Genomic DNA, 5,650 nt, shown 5'->3' on the forward strand with positions numbered 1-5,650 from the left:
CATTCACATCAGATGGCTGTGACTATTTCCCACGTGTGGGACTTCACAGGCTGGCACCCTGGAGGCACGCGTGGAAGTGCAGGGTAAGGCTCCAGAACAGTCCTTCTTCCCTGGTGGGAGCCTCTGCACGACATCTTGCCCATCTAGGCTTTTTATGTATTTATGTATTTGACTCGTTGAAAGAGGCACAGTGGCAGAGTTAACATCCTAAGGATACAACGTGCATGGGGACAGCTACTCGAGAAAAAGTCTTGCGCCCCCCTAGGGGGGGCACCTTCAAGAGCGAGCAGCCCTGCGGATCCCAAAACGACGTTATTTCCTGGCTCTGCCTTCCCTTTGACCGGTGACACTTTGGGTCGGAGCCGCTGCGTGGTGAATGCAGTGTAGAGGTTTGGCATTTTTCCAGCACTGCCTAAACTGAGCTTACTACCAGCAGGCTGCACCAGAAAATCTTTGACTGGGGCACCCAAAAGCAAGTTTTATTTCACCGAACTGTTTGTAGCCAAAATGAAAATGCGGTCAGTTGGTTTAAACCGTTTCTTGTATTTTTTTAATAAAAAAGCAGAGGGACTGTTGTGATCTTTTCATCTGTTTTCCTTACAACACAGCTTGTAAGCCTTTGCTTAATTAATTCCTGCTTGAGCTGGAGTATGTCTCTTAGACAAACATCTGGACTCGATTACTGTGTTGTGCATGTTTTGATCTCCTCCCTTAAAGACCAGCTGTTGATCAAATTCAGTGACCTGTATATAAAAACCCTTGGTTCAATGCCTGATCAGCAAATCTTGGACCTAGGGTGGAGATAAAATTTGACTCTCGTTCACATGCAAAATTACTGTGTTGTGGTGACACTTCTGAAATGGCTTTGAGAGAGAACCAGCGTATGCAGCCAGCCCCAGTTCAGAAGAGCCTGGTGGTTCGGGCCAGCAGCACCTCAACTGGTCAGACAGCAACTATATTTAGGCTGGGGGCTTTTTAATTGCATTGGTTTGACGGATAACAGGATCTTCTTGGACTGTTTTATAAGGCAGAGTACAGTAACACATTAAATAACACTAACTTCAAGTGGTCTGCTAGTTCGCCCAAACTCGATTTCTGTGAACCCTTCTGTATCCATAGTACACTAAATCCTGAAGAAACGCGTTTAAGATTTGGACACTGCACTTGCCATGGTAGTAACAGTCATCATAAAAACCTCACCTGTACCAATTAATTTGCAGCAGTAGATCTCAAATTGAAACACCATTTCCATTTTGCAGGCGTGGAAAGCGAGACACACAACAGATGGTTATTTTCAGTCTGGGGCCCACTCGGTGGGCGTGCCACCGGGGACAGGAACGCGGGTCTCCTGCTTCGGGACTCCACAAAGCTGAAAGGTGGAAGGAATTGCCCAAGGACCGAAGAAGACCACTGCTGACCCTGGGGCCAGACCCCGTCAGCTCACCACCCCCCACGCCCCGCTTACAGAGCTACGCAGCACCGCTCTCCGCTCCAGGCAGCGTGTCCAAAAGCGTGCCTTGGGTTGGCTCACACTTCCCCGGTGCCACCCCGGAGTACAGGCGACACGACTTCTGCTCCATCCACTGAGGTACGGTTTGCTCCTCCAGCTGCCCCAGCTCTGCTGTCTGTGCTGCTATGAGAAGGAGGTGGCTTTGGAGGCACAGGCCAACTCCCCACCTCCTTTAAACTGTTCTGTTTAAAGCGGTTTGCTCCTCAGAAGGGAGCAGGAGCTAACAGATACTGTCCTCCTCTCTTTACAGGGCCTGCTAATGGTGAAGATCTTTCTGCGCCACCCCTTTCTCCGCGAACGGATCTGCAGGACAGCTTGTTCAGTGTTGGATTTCCTTCTTTACCTATAGAGCCTGAGGCCCGGGGTCAGGCAAAGGCCCTCTGCAGCTGACCGATATGCACTGGGGAGGTTTCTCTTAGCACGCGTTTCTTTTATACAGCCAGTTCACAGTGAATTGGATCATTCTGGGTATGGCTAAACTGTCTCAACGGCGCACTCGAGAAACAAAACCCCGTGCAGCGTGGTCCCAGATGCTGGGCAGAGAGCACGTTAGACTCTTAAAATACATTGTTAAGTTGAAACTTTCTCAGCTGATATGAATGGGAAGAACCCTTCCCATGCTGACTTTTCCGTTTGCAGTTGCCTTGTGTCCGCTGACAAATTCACTTCATATTAGTTTCTGTTAGAAATGTAACGATCTAAGACCTCTGCAGGGAGTGCAGAGTTTGGCTGGAGTCAAGGTCCTTCTCTTCTTGGGCTGCGGTTTCGCGTTTCTTTCCTCCTTTTACCTCATACATAGAATTTGCAATCAAAAAAATAGAAACATGATCGGTCTTCGCCTAAGAAAGGGTATGGGCCACAACTGGGTGTGGGCTCCTACAGATAGGGCTTAGAATGCTGCGAGTCTGACGGTCGGTGCTCGAGCTTGTCTCCAGACGTGCCTCGGCAGGCTGGCCCCGGGCTGGCCGCAAGGCAGCCATCTGCAAGGAGAGGGAAAAATTCCAAAACACGTGTAGGTAGCTACCCCTGTGGCCTCCTACCAAAGGCTGTGTAAGCCGGCCCGCTCGCGGGAACGGGCTCGTCTCAACCCTTCATGTCAGAACGTAAAATTCTCAAGGCATTAGGGTCGTGTCTCAAGAGAACCAGGACTGAACCATGCCCTTCTTCGCTGCCACTGGAAGGAGTATGATTTCCTCACTCATCATTTGTTTCAATTCAAAGCTTGGCCACTCTCATAAAAAAATTATATAGGATAGAGGGTCCCGGCATCACTTTTTATTATCATCTACTTACTGATGATATCACTGTGATATCGCTGACAATATCCTTCCTGTCTATATCCTGTGTGAACTCCCCAGCCAGGAAGATATTTCTCTCTCGGGCCATATACATTGAACCCACGTTCTTCACTTGTACCGCATCAGCCCTGTAGAAAGTAAATATATTATGATTTAACCAGTTTAGGATTATGTCTGAGGTTTTGGATGTTCCTGTCCTGCCGTGCGCAGCTCGGCTCAGTGAGCAGCAGTGAGGGCGCTCCACGCTGTACCTGCTCTTGCTTTGCCTGTGCATCGCGTCAGCACCAGTGGAAGTGCCGCTGCTGTCCAGGTCTTCTGCGTCCTTTGAGGTTTCGTATTCGCAACACTTCCCTCACCCGCGCATGATTGTCTTAAATTATGTCGCAGCCTTTGAAAGAGAAATCCCTCTACTAATCCTTTTGAGGATATTATGTTTGCCCTCTGATACACTCATTGGTCTGTCAGCTTGGAAAACGCCAGCCTTCTAATGACTGAAGGATTATGAGGCTATTGCTGAGCGTTTGCGAGCTCTTGTGGTTATAGAAGCGTCTCTTCATTCACCCACGGGCTCGGTGCCAGACGGGCTCAGCGTGGCTTTGTGGGTCTCTTGCCTCCGGCGCCGAGCAGGGGAGAATCTCACAGCGGTCAAAAGCCCAGCTCCATCACCCGCTGACCGCTCCCGGCCTCCCCCTTAGCACGCCCTGGGAGCTTCTTTCTTCGAAGCGAAGCGCTTTTTTAGAGGTTCAGCCCAACACGTTGGACTGTTCCATTTTAAGTTTGCACAATTTCGATTTTAATATAATTTATCAGATTAATTTCTGTCTCTAGTAAAGTTAATAAGAGCCTCACTAATGACTTCAGCACAGCCAGGACTTTGCAAAATATCTTTAATTAACATATTAGTCACAAGTTACTAGAATTTTACGTATTTTAAATAAACTCCGCATTAAATAAGATGGATGATGTATGTTGCCTTACGCTCTATATATCTTACGGAAATGCAATCTTGGCACTACTGAAGCAGATGGCAGAGCTTACACTGACGCCAGTGGGGCCAACACTTCACCCCATTTCTTTTCCCAAATCTACCAAGAGTTTCCAGCGACTGAACAAACCAGCGTCTCAGTATTACCCGCCGTGTAAGCTCGGAATCATTTTTCTCTAGGTCACAGCGGTATTGTAGGGCCCTTGATAGCTGGAAAATGCTTTGAGGTTCAAACGGCTATAGCTGTACTAACGATTAGTGGTTATTATTTTCCTGCTACAAATGCCTTCTCCTCAAAGCCGGAATGGCAATGTCTGCTAGGAAGCTTACTCACAGTTTCTATTGTAAAACCGTATTTTCCATTATTTTATGTTGCCGAAACTTAGCCATTCAAATTAAATGGCACTTGCCAGACAACTGCCTTATCTTTAATTGTTTTCTTTTATTTTGAGGTGTGGAAAGTCTAAGTTTCCAACATCGAGATAAGAAGAAAGTAAACCCATGGTAAAAAAACCAAACCTCTGAAGACTGCTGTCTTTGGGCGTCTCCAGCTTTCACACCCTGAAATTTGATAGAGCACAGACTAAATCAGGTAAGATCTTTCCAAGACAATTTGTCCAGATTGCTTTCACATTCTAAAGCTTTAAAAAAACTGTACATAGCTAATGTTTACTAGCACACAGTGCTTACTAGCACATGAGGCTTGGTAGCTGAAACATCCACAAATTCATGCTCATTAAGCGCATGCCAGCCCTTAACAGGTGTGCTGGTTTTGGCTGGGATAGAGTTAATTTTCTTCGCAGTAGCTGGTACGGGGCTGTGGTTTGGATTTGTGCTGGAAACAGTGTTGATAACCCAGGGATGTTTCCGTTGTTGCTGAGCAGTGCTGACACACAGTCAAGGCCTTTTCTGCCTCTCACCCCACCCCACCAGCGAGCAGGCTGGGGGGGGCACGAGAAGCTGGGAGGGGACACGGCCGGGACAGCTGACCCCAACTGACCCAAGGGATATCCCACACCGTATGACGTCATGCTCAACATAGAAAGCTGGGGGAAGAAGAAGGAGGAAGGGGGGGACGTTCGGAGTGATGGCGTTTGTCTTCCCAAGTCACCGTTAGGCGTGATGGAGCCCTGCTGTCCTGGGGATGGCTGAACACCTGCCTGCCCATGGGAAGGAGTGAAGGAATTCCTTGTTTTGCTTTGCTTGCGTGTGCGGCTTTTGCTTTACCTATTAAACTGGCTTTATCTCAACCCACGGGTTTTCTCACTTTTACCCTTCTGATTCTCTCCCCCATCCCACCGGGGGGGAGTGAGCGAGCGGCTGCGTGGTGCCGAGTTGCCAACTGGGGTTAAACCACGACAGGACACGTTGGCGTTTGGACTCCTCCTGCCTCACGCCAACGGGAGGGAGCGCTGAGGGTGCTCCTGGCCCAGAGCTTTGCAGGAGAAGCCACCATTTCCCCGTAATTGTGCCTTTTGTTGGGTCAGGGAGGGAGGGGGCGTTGAACCCGACCACAAGGGGCTCACCTCCCTGGTGCGCTGCCCCACAGCCCGGAGGAGGAAGCTGCACGTTTTGAATACAGAGAAAACAAAACGCAGGCAGAGGCGAAGGCGAGGAGCCTGGAGAGGCCGCGGGAGAGAAGGAAGCAGCTACCAGAGCGACCTGCAAGGGCGCAGAGAGCTGTGAAGGCACACCGGGGTTTCGGGGACACCCCCGGGGTGGCAGGGCCCGGCCGCTTTGACCCCACCGGCGGCCCACACATCACGCCCGTCTGGGGGGAGCCGGCACCGACACTCCCCGGCCCCAGCGCAAATCCTCTTCCTTTGCTGCGTTCACCCGTCCTCCAGCCGGGACACC

Source organism: Pygoscelis adeliae, unplaced genomic scaffold (assembly GCF_000699105.1).
Source record: "Pygoscelis adeliae isolate BGI_AS28 unplaced genomic scaffold, ASM69910v1 Scaffold318, whole genome shotgun sequence".
Classification (NCBI taxonomy): domain Eukaryota; kingdom Metazoa; phylum Chordata; class Aves; order Sphenisciformes; family Spheniscidae; genus Pygoscelis; species Pygoscelis adeliae.